Source organism: Terrapene carolina, unplaced genomic scaffold, assembly GCF_002925995.2.
Source record: "Terrapene carolina triunguis isolate 2854851 unplaced genomic scaffold, T_m_triunguis-2.0 Scaffold17824, whole genome shotgun sequence".
NCBI classification, from domain to species: Eukaryota; Metazoa; Chordata; order Testudines; family Emydidae; genus Terrapene; species Terrapene triunguis.
The window spans coordinates 582-17,071 of NW_020682175.1; the positions used below are offsets into that span (position 1 = coordinate 582).

At 43.8% G+C, this 16,490-nt stretch overlaps 1 pseudogene; it reads left to right on the forward strand.

Moving 5' to 3' along the window:
• The first annotated feature begins 452 nt into the window (after positions 1 to 452).
• Positions 453 to 16,070, forward strand: LOC112121938 (annotated as a pseudogene).
• The last annotated feature ends 420 nt before the right edge of the window (positions 16,071 to 16,490 follow it).

A 16,490-nucleotide genomic window follows, 5' to 3' on the forward strand; every position in this document is an offset into this window, starting at 1 on the left:
ACCCACTAGACACTTCTCTTGTGGAGTCTTACAAGAATCTGTCCTTCTCCATTCCTATTCAACATCTACATACAGCGCGTAGGTGAACTGGTCAGATGACCTGGATTCAAGTGCCAGCAATATGCAAATGATACACAGCTCCATCTGTCTTTCACTACTTATGGCCATACCACAACTACTAGATGGCCCAGTGATTGAACAAAATCAGCTCATGGATGAAGGCCAGCTAGGTGAAGCTAACCCAGAGCAAGGCAGAGGTGATGCTGTGGGCAGAGGAAAGCATTTGGAAGAGTTTGCAGCCACACTACAATTCCCTTTGGATGAAGGTGCACACACCTGCAGTCAGTCAGTTCAAGTCCGTAGCTTAGGAGTTTCATGCATTCCTCACTGATGCTAAGCTCCAACATAGTGATATCCACAAGTAATACTTTCTATCATTTTTACTTTGTTAGGAGACTCTGTCCCATCCTGGCGAACAATGACCTGGCCTCAGTTATTCATGCCTTTGTCATCTCTGGACCACAGCAATGGCTGGACCACAGCAATGCAGTGTATCTGGGCATGAAGCCTTCAGTGCCTAGCAAACTCCAGCTGGTACAGAACCCTGGAGTATGTCTCCTCAGCAACACTGGCTACTGCAAGCAATGAAATGCGTTCACTCCCTATGCCAGCTTCCCATAGAACATTGGTTCTCAAACTTCAGTAACCCGAGGACCCACATTTTGATTTAAAATGTTACTTTGGACCCCCAGACTCCTGCTGAGCCCGGGCCCAGCCCTCAATCCACCCCTTCCCCCAAGACCCCACCCCACCTCTTTCCACCCCCGCTCCACCCCTGGCCCTCCTCTTCCCCACTTCTTTCTGCCCTCTCCCCCGAGCACCCCTCATCCCCCCTCCTCACCCTCCCTCCCAGCGCCTCCTGCACGCCGGGGAACAGCTGTTCTGTGGCATGCAGGAGGCACTGGGAGGGAGGGGGAGGAGTTGATCAGTGGGGCTGGTGGCCCCAGACATGATTCCACCCCCTCCCCCAAGCACGTCCCATCTCTGCTCCTCTCCCTGCCTCCCAGCGCATCCTGCCCACAGGGGAACAGCTGTTCTGCAGCATGCAGGAGGCACTGGGAGGGAGGGAGGAGGAATTGGACCATTTGGAGTATCCTTGCGGACCCCCAGTTTGAGAAACGCTGCCGTAGAATATCTAATCAAGTTTATCTTGCCTGCCTGTATCTTCAAGCTGTTTAAACCACTTAAGAAAACTAGTGCAATAGTTTAGAACAATAAAAACAATATTTTACTCTCCCAATAAACATATGAGCTAAATTTGAAAATAAAATAATTAATGAGTTGTTATAGCAATAACTTCCTGTGAAAAACCCTTTGCCACAGGTCATAATGCTTAAAGTCATAGACCTTTACTTACCACTAAGCAGTTGACTTATCCCCATCTATCATTTCTTCTCTGACCTCAGTTCTTTTAGAAAATATCCAATCACTACATTTGGTCTCTGTCATGGTTCCTCAGGGTGCACAGTCACCATGGATAATCCCTCTGCTTAAGCAAAAGAGACACTTCCTGATGCTTAACTGGGTGTCGGCTCCCTGACACCACCATTTTGTTAGCCACCCAAACAATTTCTTCAGAGCTCTTATTTTGCATTGCAGGTTAACAATAGGTGCATCACAGTCCCTTAGCCCCTCAAACAGTATCCACCTGTAGTATCCAGCCTTTGATGTTGGACACTCACATTAATCACCAGGTTTCCAGTTCCCAAGGGAACAGTATACACACAGCTTGATTGGTACAATTCAGGATCAGGTCCTTTAGAGTATTTAAACACTGAGATATATTTATAGTGAAACAATCAAACATTTATTATCAAAGATTAAAATTTATGAGATACTGAGTAAGGATAATGAAAATAGAAATGGTTACATATAAAACAAAAAGGATAACATGCTTTTCAGAGTCTAAACTTAATTTCAATAGGCTAAAATCCTTGTCTAAAGTAGTTTTTCTCCTAAAGCATTCTCCCAGTGTCACCAACCTACATGGAGTCCACCGTTCTTGGATGAAAAACCACTGTCTGGTTGCTCTCTCAGTGATGGATAGAGATGTGTCCTTTTGCCTTTCCCTTATATTCCCCAAAGTCATTATTTTTGTCCCCAGAGTCAGGGAAAAAAACCTAATCTTTATTCTCTGTGCCTGGTGACTTTAAGTTGACTTCACATCCTCATGTTGATGGCATATGCAAATAGGCTTCCTGTGTGTTCACTTACAATGCTTAATTTACATTTGATACAGAGATACACAACTTATCTGTTGTCTGAAATAAACTTGTTTGTCAGCTCTACCTTGGATACAGGATTTAAAACATATGTTTAATACACATACACAGCTTCTTAAATACCATATGTCACACAGGTTGTAAGGATAAATGTGATCCTGGCCATCATCTGAGATCTCAGATGACATTCTTTATAGATAAATACTATGACATCAATATGTTAAATGTAATGAGTTTGTAAGGCCTGATAGGAGAAGTTGTTATAGAACAGTGAAGCCTTTGCCAGTTGTTATTGAGCAGCTCTTATGGTCACAATCTTCAATCCAAATGTTTAACTAAATCAGAATAATCATCAAGTGTATTTAATCACAAATTAAGAGATTTTTGATTCTGCATAAGTACTGATTTAGTGATGCAAGGCAGCTATGAATGGTATTATGCAAAGTGTTGAGAAGGAATAATTGATGCAAGGTGAATCTTGTTCTTTACAATAATTTTATTTTTGGTAGAAATCTCTCTCTTTTGATTACAGGATGTTGCTGAAGGGTTTGAACAATCTTCCATGAAAGTGTAAATTCATAGAATCATAGAATATCAGGGTTGGAAGGGACCTCAGGGAGGTCATCTAGTCCAACCCCCTGCTCAAAGCAGGACCAATCCCCAACTAAATCATCCCAGCCAGGGCTTTGTCAAGCCTGACCTTAAAAATCTCTAAGGAAGGAGATTCCACCACCTCCCTAGGTAATCCATTCCAGTGCTTCACCACCCTCCTAGTGAAAAAGATTTTCCTAATATCCAACCTAAACCTCCCACACTGCAACTTGAGACCATTACTCCTTGTTCTGTTATCTGCTACCACTGAGAACAGTCTAGATACATCCTCTTTGGAACCCCCTTCAGGTAGTTGAAAGCAGCTATCAAATCCCCCCTCATTCTTCTCTTTTGCAGACTAAATAATCCCAGTTCCCTCAGCCTCTCCTCATAAGTCATGTGCTCCAGCCCCTAATCATTTTTGTTGCCCTCCGCTGGACTCTTTCCAATTTTTCCACATCCTTCTTGTAGTGTGGGGCCCAAAACTGGACACAGTACTCCTGATGAGGCCTCACCAATGTCGAATAGAGGGGAATGATCACGTCCCTCGATCTGCTGGCAATGCCCCAATTTATACAGCCCAAAATGCCGTTAGTCTTCTTGGCAACAAGGGCACACTGTCGACTCATATAAAGCTTCTCATCCACTATAACCCCTAGTCCTTTTCTGCAGAACTGCTGCCTAGTCATTCAGTCCCTAGTCTGTAGCAGTGCATGGGATTCTTCTGTCCTAAGTGCAGGACTCTGCACTTGTCCTTGTTGAACCTCATCAGATTTCTTTTGGCCCAATCCTCTAATTTGTCTAATTCTACATTCCCAGAGAGTTAAAACAACAACAACAATAACCGGGACTTGAGCTCATCTGATGATAGTTAAGTCACATGGTTCTCATTGACCAAACATTTGCATTCCTAGGGAGCCCAGATATTCAATGAAAGAATAGTGCAATCTGTTATAGGTCAGAAAATCAACAGGCTACATTTCAGCTACGCATCTACTTAACATTCTATTTAGCATCCCTTTCATGGTCTTTAGAACAATTACATTGTATTTTGGCATTTCACTCCCATTAATTTTATTTAAGAAGGCTTGAAACTGGACCATTCAGTTTGTCCCCCACCTTCTTACTGTCTTCTGTCTGGTGGAAGAAAAGAGAAATAATTAAGCTTGGAGTTTGTAAATATCATTGCATATGCAAGTATAATGACTTAAAGGCAGTTGATTACTTTTGATTTAATGTTGATATGAAACTTAGTTTTATTGGTTACTGTGTAGTACAAAAAAGAGCATTTGCATTTGTTTTTCTAGCACTTTGTCACTGTTTTTATTATAACTTTTCCTGTCACCCAAGCAGCTGCCAAAAACTTTGATTACATTGAAAAGGTGGGATACAGGCAAATTTATCTGATATTATTATAAGATCCTGTTAACTGAAATGCCTATTTCCCTGATCTAAATCCACATTTTAATGTTTAATTATTATAATTCAAAGTGGTGTATTTCTTCAGTTTTGAGCTGAACCAAAGTTTAATGTACTTACTGGAAAAAGCAGATATTATCCAATCATTATAAAATTGTGTCTAAGAAAAAAACAGAATTATAAGTGAAGGAATATTCTTAATTAGAATAACTTGTATTTCTGTTAGGCCATAATGTGGTACATAGGCGCCGAGTTTATAATCTGACAGGGGGGTGCTCACCCCTGGCTCTGCCCCTTCCCCACCCCTTTCCTGCCTCTTCCTGCCCCCGCCCACAGTTCCTCCTCCCCCGCCAGCACTTCCTGATGCCGTGAAACAGCTGTTCCGTGGTGGGTAGGAGCCTCTGGGAGGAAGGGGGAGGCGCTGATCTGTGGGGCCTCAGGTAGGTGGGAGGCACTGGGCGGGGGTGGGGAGATACTGGACGGGGGATGCGGGTGGGTGCTAACCACCCACCATTTTTTTTCCATGGGTGCTCCAGCCCCGGAGCACCCACAGAATCTGTGCCTATGATCTGGTATGTAGCTGGTGAAATAATACCAAAGTGATATTTATTTTAAATCTTTCAGTTTAAATAGTTTTCCAATAGCTAGGACATTTTAAATTGTTTAAATACCATATTTGCATAGAATTGGCATTGACGGGAACGCATATTTGGTCCTTAATAGTGAATCTATTCAGAAAATCTTTACTGAACAAAAGTGTAGGCAACACATTCTCAAACATCCATAAAAGTGATTGTTGCAACTATCAAAGAACAACTTCCTTCTAGCGTCTGCATTGCTTTGATGTTGCTGTTTAGAGAAAGTATCATAGGTACCTAAATTTAATAGCACATTTTTCAACAAATTAAAGATGGGCAGGATTTACATTATCTGACTCCAGGTGATTAACACTTCTACATCTACTAATCCCATCCTGCTGTTTGATTCCAAAAGGTGGTAATTCCAAGAGTGATGTGAAAACATGGCAGCATTATGTTGATATTAAATTACTTAATTATTCTGTATTGCTCAGTTAATGTGATGCAGTTGAACATGATATGTTTTATTAAAAGATGGAAGTGCCTTTGGGGGAGGAGAGTTTGTAAATAAGACACAGCATATTTCAAAGTAAAATGATACTAAATACAGCATCGTATAGATGAATATAATTTGCATCTATGAATTACCTGTTATGCAGCATTGTTGCTATTCTTACTAGCCATCTTTTTGCCACATAGGCACTGGGTTTTATTTCAGCTAGCCATTGGGTATACTGTATAATCAAATTTGTGATTTCATATAAAATGTATTGTTTGACAGCATCTTGTGAAAAGGACCGAAATCATTTATTCACCTTTGACACAAAAACTGCTAAGCCATCTTGGGGGAGGGGAAAAGGCGGGGGGAAGTCATGTAACACTGTGCTGCATCCTGCAATAGTAGGTGTTCTTAGAAAACATATGTCTTCAACTAAGGCCTTGTCTACACTACAGAGTTTTGTCGACAAAACAGTGAATGCATACACACTGTGATGCGACTTTTGGTGGCAAAAATGCCCTGTTTTGGCAACAAAATAAAACCACCCTGACGAGAGATATAAGGCTTTTTGCGCAAAAATTTTATCAACAAAGTGCCAGTGTGGACACCACGCTTGATTTTATCACTTTAATTAGCCTCCAGGAGGTGTCCCACAATGCCCATCCTGACCGCTCTGGTCAGCAGTTTGATCTCCACTGCCCTGCAGCCAGGTAAACAGCCATCTGCCCCCCCCCCCCCCTTAGAAGCCCCGGGAATTTTTGAAATTCCATTTCCTGTTGGCTTGGCGTGGAGAGGTCTCATTATATCTTCCCAGGTGACCATGGTGGCTTATCACAGCAAGCACTCTCCTGCTTGGACCACTGCGGAGCTGCTGGATCTGCTTAGTATATTGGGGAGAGGAGGCTGTGCAGTCCCAGCTGTGCTTGAACCATAGGAATTTTGATACCTATGGGCAGATTTCTGGAGGCTTGTGCGAAAAGGGCTATGATTGGGACATGCTGCAGTGCAGACCTAAGATAAAGGAGCTGAGGCATGCGTACCATAAGCCGAAGGAGGCAAACTGTTGTTCCGGTGCTGCACCCAAGATCTGCCAGTTCTACAAGGATTTGGGTGTTGTCCTCAGTGGCGACTGCACCTCTACCGCCAAGAGCCCTGTGGATACTTCAGCAGGCCTGGAGGCAGCAGAAAGAGGACCTAACCTGGAAGACGAAGTCATCGATGAAGAGGTGGAGTTAGACAACGATTTGGAGCTCCCAGTGGGGGCGCCCAGTGGGGCAGACAGCCAGGAACTGTTCACCACTCCCGAGGTGTCTAGCCAGTCTCAGCAGTTGCTCTCTGGCGAGCAAGAAGCAGGAGAGGAGACGCCTGGTAAGTGGTTGTGGTTTGTGTAGTGCGGAGATGGGTTCAGGGTATAGAAATGTACAAGGCTGGCTGTGTTTCTGTGTGCTGGACATTCCCCTGTGCAGCTAAGCAGTATGGCAGAACAGGGTGTTGATGCACGCCGAGCTCTCATGGGAATCCTCCAGAGAGATCTCTAGGAAAGTTTCCTGGAGGTACTCAGCAATCCTCTGCCAAAGGTTCCTTGGCAGAGCAGCTTTGTTCCTTCCCCCATTGTAGGAAACTTTCCTGTGCCATTAGGCAATCACCTGTATAGGGATCAGAGCGGCACACAGGCAAGTAGCACAGGGACTAGGGCAGAAGCCACAAGTATGTAGTAGATGTGCCCTTGCTTCCCTGCTTATCCTCAGAGATATATGCTACAGTGACCCCCGCCTATGGAAAAGTGTGGGAGAATTTTAGAATTTTTTCCCTAGTTGGGTGGAATACAACCTTTGCAGAGAGCTCTTTTCCCCATGTAGAGTGCCCCCCCAGCCAACACTCATTATAGATGTGTACTTGCCAAGGGTCAGTGAGAAAGTGATTGTTATGTTACCAAAGGGGTATTTTACTGAAATGTTTCAATGTTATGTGTGAGCATAACGATCATGCTTCTGTGCATTGTTCCTTGTGCTTCGGCAGATGTGGCCTTCAGGAACACCCCCCATGCACCGGCCAAGCATCTCTGCCAGATAAGAAAGCGCCCAAGACAGATAAAAGAAGACATGTTCTTTGTCTTCTCCAATGCAGAGAAAAGGGAACACAAGGAGTGGAGGGAACCCAAATGGCAGGACAGAAAAGAAAATCAGGAGTTTGCTCAGGACGCTACTGAGCGGATGATTAAAGTAATGGAGGAGCAAACACAGATGCTGAAGTCTTTAATAATGCTGCAGACTGAGCAGATGCGTGCCCGCCCTCCCCTGAATCACATTCAGAACTCTTTTCCGTCCCCATCCTCACCCCCGCCCTCCCCCCCCACCCCCCCACCCCCCAATAAAACCCCTCTGCCAGCACAGTCCTTTCAGCTTTCCAGGACTTCTCGGTTTCCCCTTCACCCCCTCGGACAACTTTCAAAATGATAGCTGGACCTACACACAGCTCTGAATGTCTGCCTTTCCCTTATACCTCCTTTCCCACCAAGCATCTTTGTGTGGTGTGTGTTTTCTTCTGCAATAAAAGTTTTTGAATGGTAACTCATCTTTATTTGTTTCTTACAAATTGAGTTAGCAGGCACTACCAATACATAAACAAGCAGTTTAATCATTTGCTTACTGGAATGTAAGGCCCCAAATTTCTCCATTGCTTATTAGGAAAACTATATGTAATGTAAGGTAGCACCAATCACAATACATTACTGGTTCTCATTTTCAAAGTGTTGCCTCAAAGCCTCCCTGATTTGAATTGCCCCCCCCCCCAGGCCCCTGTTATAGCCCTGATATCTGGCTGCTCAAAATCAGCAGCAAAGCGGTCTGCCTCAACACTCCACTCCGAGCTAACCTTTCACCCTTAGCTTTACAAAGATTATGCAGCGTACAACACATGGCTATGACCATGGGAATATTAATAGAATCATAGAAGATTAGGATTGTAAGAGACCTCAGGAGGTCTTCTAGTCCAACTCCCTGCTCAAAGCAGGACCAACCCCAACTAAATCATCTCAGCCAGGGGTTTGTCAAGCTGGGCCTTAAAAACCTTTAGGGATGGAGATTCCACCACCTCCCTTGGTAACCCATTCCAGTGCTTCATCACCCTCCTAGTGAAATAGTTTTTCCTAATATCCAACCTAGACCTCCCCCACTGCAACTTGAGACCATTGCTCCTTATTCTGTCATTGGCCACCACTGAGAACAGCCTAGCTCCATCCTCTTTGGATATTATCCTCATTGAGGTCTAACCTGCCATAAAGGTATCGCCAGCATGCCTTTAATCTGCCAAAGGCACATTCCACTGTCATCTGGCACCTACTCAGCCTGTTGTTGAACCGCTCCTTACTGCTGTCCAGGTTTCCCGTGTAAGGTTTCATGAGCCATGGCTGTAAGGGGTACGCCAGGTCTCCCAAGATCGCTATGGGCATTTCAACATCCCCCATTGTAATCTTCTGGTCTGGAAAGAAAGTCCCCGCTTGTAGTTTTCTATATAGGCACCGTTGCTGAAGATGCATGTGTCATGCACCTTCCTGGTCCACCCCATGTTGATGTCAGTGAAACACCCATGGTGATCCACAAGCACCTGCAACACCATGGAGAAGTACCTCTTCCTATTGATGTACTCTGTCTCAAGGCAGTCTGGTGCCAAAACTGGAACATGTGTGCCATCTATCTCCCCTCCACAGTTAGGGAAATCCATTTCTGCAAAGACATCCATTATTTCACGCACATTTCCCAGAGTCACAGCCCTTCATAGGAGGATGCGATTAATTGCCATACACACTTGCATTAACGCAGCACCAATGGTCGACTTCCCAATTCCAAATTGATTTGCAACTGACCGGTAGCAGTCTGGAGTTGCCAGCTTCCACACAGCAATCACCACATGCTTCTCCAATGATAGGGCAGCTCTCATTCTGGTGTCTTTGCACTGTAGTGCTGGGGTGAGCTCCGCACACAGTTCCAGGAAGGTGGCTATCCGCATCCAAAAGTTCTGTAGCCACTGTTCATCATCCCCGACCTGCATGGCGATATGACTCCACCATTCAGTGCTTGCTTCCCGAGTCCAAAAGTGACAGTCCACAATCTTCAGCTGTTCCATGAATGCCAAAAGCAATCTAAAGTTGCTCCTATCCATATGGGATATGAGTCAACAGTGTGTCCTTGTTGCCAAGAAGGCTAACGGCATTTTCGGCTGTATAAGTAGGAGCATTGCCAGCAGATCGAGGGACGTGATAATTCTCCTCTATTCGACATTGGTGAGGCCTCATCAGGAGCACTGTGTCCAGTTTTGGGCCCCACACTACAAGAAGGATGTGGAAAAATTGGAAAGAGTCCAGCGGAGGGCAACAAAAATGATTAGGGGCTGGAGCACATGACTTATGAGGAGAGGCTGAGGGAACTGGGATTATTTAGTCTGCAGAAGAGAAGAATGTGAGGGGATTTGATAGCTGCTTTCAACTACCTGAAGGGGGTTCCAAAGAGGATGGATCTAGACTGTTCTCAGTGGTAGCAGATGACAGAACAAGAAGTAATGGTCTCAAGTTGCAGTGTGGGAGGTTTAGGTTGGATATTAGGAAAATCTTTTTCACTAGGAGGGTAGTGAAGCACTGAAATGGGTTACCTAGGGAGGTGGTGGAATCTCCTTCCTTAGAGGTTTTCTATGTCAGGCTTGACAAAGCCCTGGCTGAGATGATTTAGTTGGGGATTGGTCCTGCTTTGAGCAGGGGGTTGGACTAGATGACCTCCTGAGGTCCCTTCCAACCCTGATATTCTATGATTCTATGGTATCACACAGCATTTCAGGCAACTGGGAGTATTGTTCAGTTAGGAGCTTCATGATTAACTGAACTACCATCCGGGATGTCTTCATGACAGTTATCAGAGCATAGGAGAGCAGTGTGGGATCCATCCCTTCACACAGAGATGGTGGGGTGAACAGCAAACAAGAGCCATTGAAAAATGCCGTGAAAGAAAATGCCGGAAGCCCATGGAATGCTGGGAGAGAAAACAATGCATCATGGGACATTGAGCCCAGTCCCAAGATGTACCGCAATCCGCTCTGCCTTCCCACAAGACGTAGGAGCAGAAGGTGTCGAGCTGGACTGTGGGATAGGTACTCACAATGCATTGCTCACACTGTCAATGATAGTGCCCAACTGTGGACGCGCTCTGCTGACAGAGAGAGTATGAACATGCATTACCGATTTTTATTATAGTGCTTTTTGAATGTTAAAATAACTTTTGTCGACAAAACTCGGTATTGTTGACAAGGCCTAATATTTTAGGGCTTTCTACTGCCACTGACCACTGTAACATCTAAACACCTTTCACATAAAATAGTGACTACTGGACTTCATGGAATCTCTGACTCCACTTCTTTCTCAGGTTATAGGAGGCTCTGTTTCCAATGTGTGTGCGTCTGTGTGTTTTAAGGTTGATGACTGTGGATAAAATAGGTGTTATATTTAAACATCTTGTTTTAAATGTTCAACAGAGCTGTTCTTGCTATATCCAGAAGCTGGGCTGATTTTTGGTGTATTCTGTATTAATAACCCACCAAGAATTTTATGGTAGATGTATTTTATAAATTATTTAAAAATAATTGATTACCTTATCACAGATGTGCTGCATATTGTGTAGTATGCATCCTTTGTGCAGTTGCTCTGAGAAATGATGTATGCTCTGCTGTGGAAATTAACACTTCTGTTTCTGAAGCCTATTGTGGTAGCAGGATGTAATGCAGCTAGACTATGAGGAAGACTTTTTCTAGATTGGTAGTGGCAAGCATTGACATGGTAAACTTGCAATTTTGAAACCCTGAAGTACTAATTGTTATCCTTTGAATTGCTAAGCAAGCTGAATAATGCAAGGTCACTGCAACTCTTGTGGAAATTATCTTAAATTATCCTTTCATTCTTAGGGCACGTCTATACTTACCTCCGGGTTCGGCGGTAAGCAATCGATCTTCTGGGATCGATTTATCGGATCTTGTCTAGAATCGATAAATCGATCCCGGAAGTGCTCGCCGTCAGTAGGCGGAGTCGACGGGGGAGCCTGCCTGCCGCATGTGGACCTTTGGTAAGTACCTTTAAGTTCGAACTAAGGTAATTCGACTTCAGCTACGTTATTCACATAGCTGAAGTTGCGTATCTTAGTTCAAACTGGGGGGTTAGTGTGGACCAGCCCTTTGTGTTTCAAGACTTGAGAACTTGCCTTTCATAGTGGTTGTGACACCCAACTCAGCCAGCAGTAAAAGGAATTGAAAATGTCTCTCCAGAGAACTTAGTATTATATTAGAGTGTACAAGCTGTTTAGCTAAAATCATAGAGTTCAGTCCTGCAACATTCTCAACACTCCAGTCCAATCAAGCACTTAAGCATATGTTAAACTTTGACTTCAGCAAGACTACTCACTTGTTTAAAGTTAATGGGATATTTTAGTTTAAATCAGTGGGTAAAATTGTGGCCCCATTGAAGTCAATAGCAATCGCCTGTTTACTTAAATGGGGCAAGATTTTCATCCAATATTTAAAAACATCTAATTTAGGGTATATAGGTCACTTATTCCTAAAAATCCAGAAATAATTGGGATGGGGGTCAACTGACCAACATTAAAAGTCTTACTACCCTCATTTAGTACCATCCCTGTGACACTGTAGCCCTCCTTCTGCAGTTTTTCTCACCCCTTCTTTTGTCATCTAACTTTTAGTTCCTCCTTTCATCTTTTCACTTTCTTTCCTCCCCCAATGGCTCTTTCTTAGATAATGTAATGCACATGATACTATATATACTTTGGTTTATGAATAATAATATCCTAAAAAACTATGTTTTAACTATGTTAAAAGAACATCAAGTTGCAAAATCAAGCACTCAAAAGTTAGGAAATGCCAGAATTCAGGTTGCCCATGCAACCTTAATTTGGCCTCTCTCTATGCATTATAATCGTCTTCAATTACATGATCATATGTGGAAAAAAAATAACAGGTTCTCTGACTTGTTCAGTCACTGGGTAATTAGGTATTCAATATTCTTTTATTCTCCTCATTCAGTGTGTCCCCCAAGGCCTTTTTTAATACCCACCATCCAAGTTCTGCACTGAATATAAAATTATTGATATCTTCCTGGGCATTTCTATAGTGATAGTCCCATAATAGCTGATTGCTTCTAAACATTAATGAATTTATCTTCACAATGTCCCATGTGAGATTAGATGTCATCATTATTCCCTTTTTACAGCTCAGGAGCTGAGGAACAGAAAGAATAATGGCAAAATAGTCAGAAGTCTCCACCAATTGTGGGGGCCCAACTTGAGAGAGATAGGACATGATTTTTCAGAGTACTTAACATTTTTATAACAAGTTACATAGTCAAAGCAGGGCTCCAGTCAACTTCAGTTGCCATTTTAAGTGTATGGCACTCCTGCAGATTTGATCCCAGGTGTCTCACATAGGGCTCCCAGAAACAAGGGAACACACAATCTGTGAAATGTTTTAAGTGACTTGCCCAGCATCATATAGGAACTCGGTAGCAAAGGCAGAGATAGACACCAGTTCTCTAGGTTGACATTAAACATCCTTAACTTTTCTCTTCTTGTAAGCCCTTGCCTCGTTCACTACACACCTTTCTGTTTGTGCAACAAATGAGGCAGAGGTGCAATAGATCAGTGTTTTTCAAAGTACGGGTCGTGACCCACTACTGGGTCATAGAATGTCAGGCACTGGGTCGCCTTGCTGATTCAAATTATAAGGATCGTTGGCGCGTAGCAGCTCTAAAGGGCCGTGCGGCAGGGACCTGGAGAGGAGAGAGGGGTGGGCGGGAACTGGGGAGGGGAGCAAGTTGGGGCTTGCAGGGTTGCTGTGGACCTCTCCCCTGGACCCAGAGCTCGCTGCTGCTGGCGGGGAGAGAGGGACCCTTCCCTCGGAGCTCTGTGCTGTCTGCCAGCAGGGAGAGAGAGAGGCCCTTCCCCCGGAGCTCTGTGCTGCCTGCTGGCAGGGAGAGAGAGAGGTCCCTCCCCAGGAGCTAGCTGCTGCCAGCGGGGAGAGGGCTGGGGGGAGTCCTCTGGCCCAAGCCCTGGAGCAGCCTGCCTGCACCCCATACTCCTCATCCCTGGCCCCGCCCCAGAGCCTGCACCCCCAGCCAGAGCCCTCACCCCCACCCCCGCATCCCAACCCTCTGCCCTAGCCCTGAGCCCCCTCCTGCACCCTGAACCCCTCATCCACAGCCCAACCCCACAGCCCTCACCTGCGCATCCCAACCCTCTGCCCCAGCCCTGAGCCCCCTCCTGCACCTTGAACCCCTCATCCCCAGCTCCATCCTAGAGCCTTCACCCCCAGACTGAGCCTGCACCTCACCCTCTGCCCTTCCCAGGCCACCTCCCACACTCTGAACCCCTCAGCCCCACCCCATTAATTTTGTTATGTGCACCAATATGTTTGTCACACATCACCTCCATATTGGTGCACATAACAAGATTCATTCTGCACACGAGTGGGAAAAATTAGAGGGAACACTGATTACAACACCATTAGAATAACATTACAATTATACATGCATAACATCGTGCTTCCGGTATTTGCACAGAGTTGCATTTTACACCTACTACGTATTACACACTACACACGTGGACAATGCAGTTTGCATATTATCTCCTAAATTGGTTTTCCGATCAACCCACTGCTGTGTGGAGACTAAGATTTTTGCATGATTTTTGATAAACACCAAAAAAGCTGGAAAATATGGATCATTTTGTAATAAGAAAAAGAAGTTTGGAAACACAACCATCAAATCCATCAACATCTGCGAAAGTGTAAGTACGCCATGCACAACAGAAAATTCTAGCAGTAAAAATGAACAGGCTGCTTCCACCTCATCTGAACAGCCAACTAAAAAGAAAAAATCATGTCCGAGGAAGTACAGTATTGATTTCTTGAAATATGGCTTCATCAGTTGTGCTAAAGCAAACCAAGAACCAAAGCTCCAATGTGTTATTTGCACCAAAGTGCTTGCAAACGAGAGTTTAAAGCCGTCAAAGTTGACGAGACATTTAGAAACAAAACATACAGAAATCATGGATAAACCATTGGGCTATTTTCAAAGGAAGCAATGGGAACTTAACTTATCAGGTCAGGTTCTCAGCAGGTCAACCACCGTGAATGATAAAGCACAACTGGCATCGTATTTGGTTTCATATCATGTGGCAAAAGCGAAAATGGCCCATACAGTTGCTGAAAAAGTTATTCTTCCAGCATCTGTGGATATGGTGTGGACAATTTTTGTGGAGAAGTCTGCTGAAAAATTGAAAAGTATTCCTCTCAGTGATAACACAGTGTCTCAGCGAATACATGATATTGCAGAGAATTTGGAAGCTCAACTTGTAGCGTGGTTACAGTCAGTCGGGGATTTTGCTATACAACTTGACGAAAGTACTGCTATTTCGGATTGCACAATGCTGTTAGTTTATGCGAGGTACGTATGGCAAGATGATTTTAAGGAGGATTTGCTGTGTTGTCTGACCCTACCAACAAATACAATGGGGGCACAGATATTTGACGCACTGAATGACTGCATAGTTGGAAAATACAAACTGGAATGGGATAACTGAAAGGAATAACAAGTGACGGTGCAGCAAATATGACTGGAAAGAACAGGAGTTGTGAAAAAAATCTGTGAGGCAGCTGGCAATGACATTGTTTGGAATCGTTTCATTCACCGAGAAGCTTTGGCGTCCAGGAGTATTCCTTCTGATCTTATGGCAGTACTGAAGGTAGCAGTCAAAATCATAAACTTCATTAAAGGGAGCTCACTTAACAGCAGGCTTTTAGAAGTGCTATGCTCAGACATGGGAGCAGAACACATGCATTTACTGTTTCACACTGAAGTAAGGTGGCTGTCACGGGACAGAGTGCTTCCCAGGGCGTATGAACTCAGGAAAGAGATTCATGTTTTTTTGGTGGTGAAAGGTCTAACTTGGCAACTTTGTTTGATGATGACAGTTGGTTAATAAAGTTGTCATATCTTGCTGACATTTTCTCGATTTTAAATGAACTACACTTGAAGTTACAAAGAAGATTCAATGATTGGTTTCGACATTGTGAAGAGATACATGTAATTAAAAGTCATTGGCACTGTGGCAAGCACGTCTGAAAAGTAATCGGCCCAGCTACTACATGTTCCCAACACTATTACAACACATTGAGGAGAACAACACCAGTGAGGAAAAAGTGAATGAAATGAAAACTATTATATGGTTGCATCTCGCTGCTCCGTCTGATAGTTTTAGTCGCTATTTCCCAATAAAGGACTTTGAATATTTGAATGAAAAATGCTGGGTGAAAGATCCTTTTGCTTTCAAAAACTGAGGCAACAATGGAGCTAAATCTGACACCTGAGCAAGAGAATGAACTGCTGCATCTCACCTGTGATAACACTCTGAAAACAAGGTACAAGTCAATAAACTTGTCATCATTTCCAAAGAAAATCCACTGCTAAGTAAAGTAAGTGTGCTCTTGTTACTGCCTTTCACAACAACCTACATGTGTGAAGTGGGATTTTCAACTATGACAAGACTGAAAACCAAAGAAGGGAACCGACTGAACAGTGGATCTGATATGCGGGTAGCCCTTTCATCCTGTGATTCTGACAGGAACGAGATCGTGATGAACAAACAGGCCCACTAGGCACATTAAGTAAGTCAAACTCAACCTGATCACCTTTATAGTGTTTTGTTTAAAAGTAATGGCTTTGTCTAGTGTTATGTAAAATGGATTAAGCTGGAATGTATTGCATTATTAAGATTTTATGAAAACTCTAGTCAAAAGATATACGGAAATTATGTTGGGTCATGGACATCAACAGTTTTCTTCAATTGGGTCACGAGAAAAAGTTTGAAAACCACTGCTATAGATAATAGCTTCATTTGTTCCCAAAGCACTGCCAATCCTGTGCACTAAATGAGACAAGGGTCCTGTGGAAAAAATAGTGTGTGTCGATGTACTTAAAGAAGGTATTATAATGCAAATGCACAAAGGGGGCCAATTAAGATTGCACAGTCAACCTTAATTCCAGTATTTCCTAACTTTTGAGAGCTGGACCTTGCA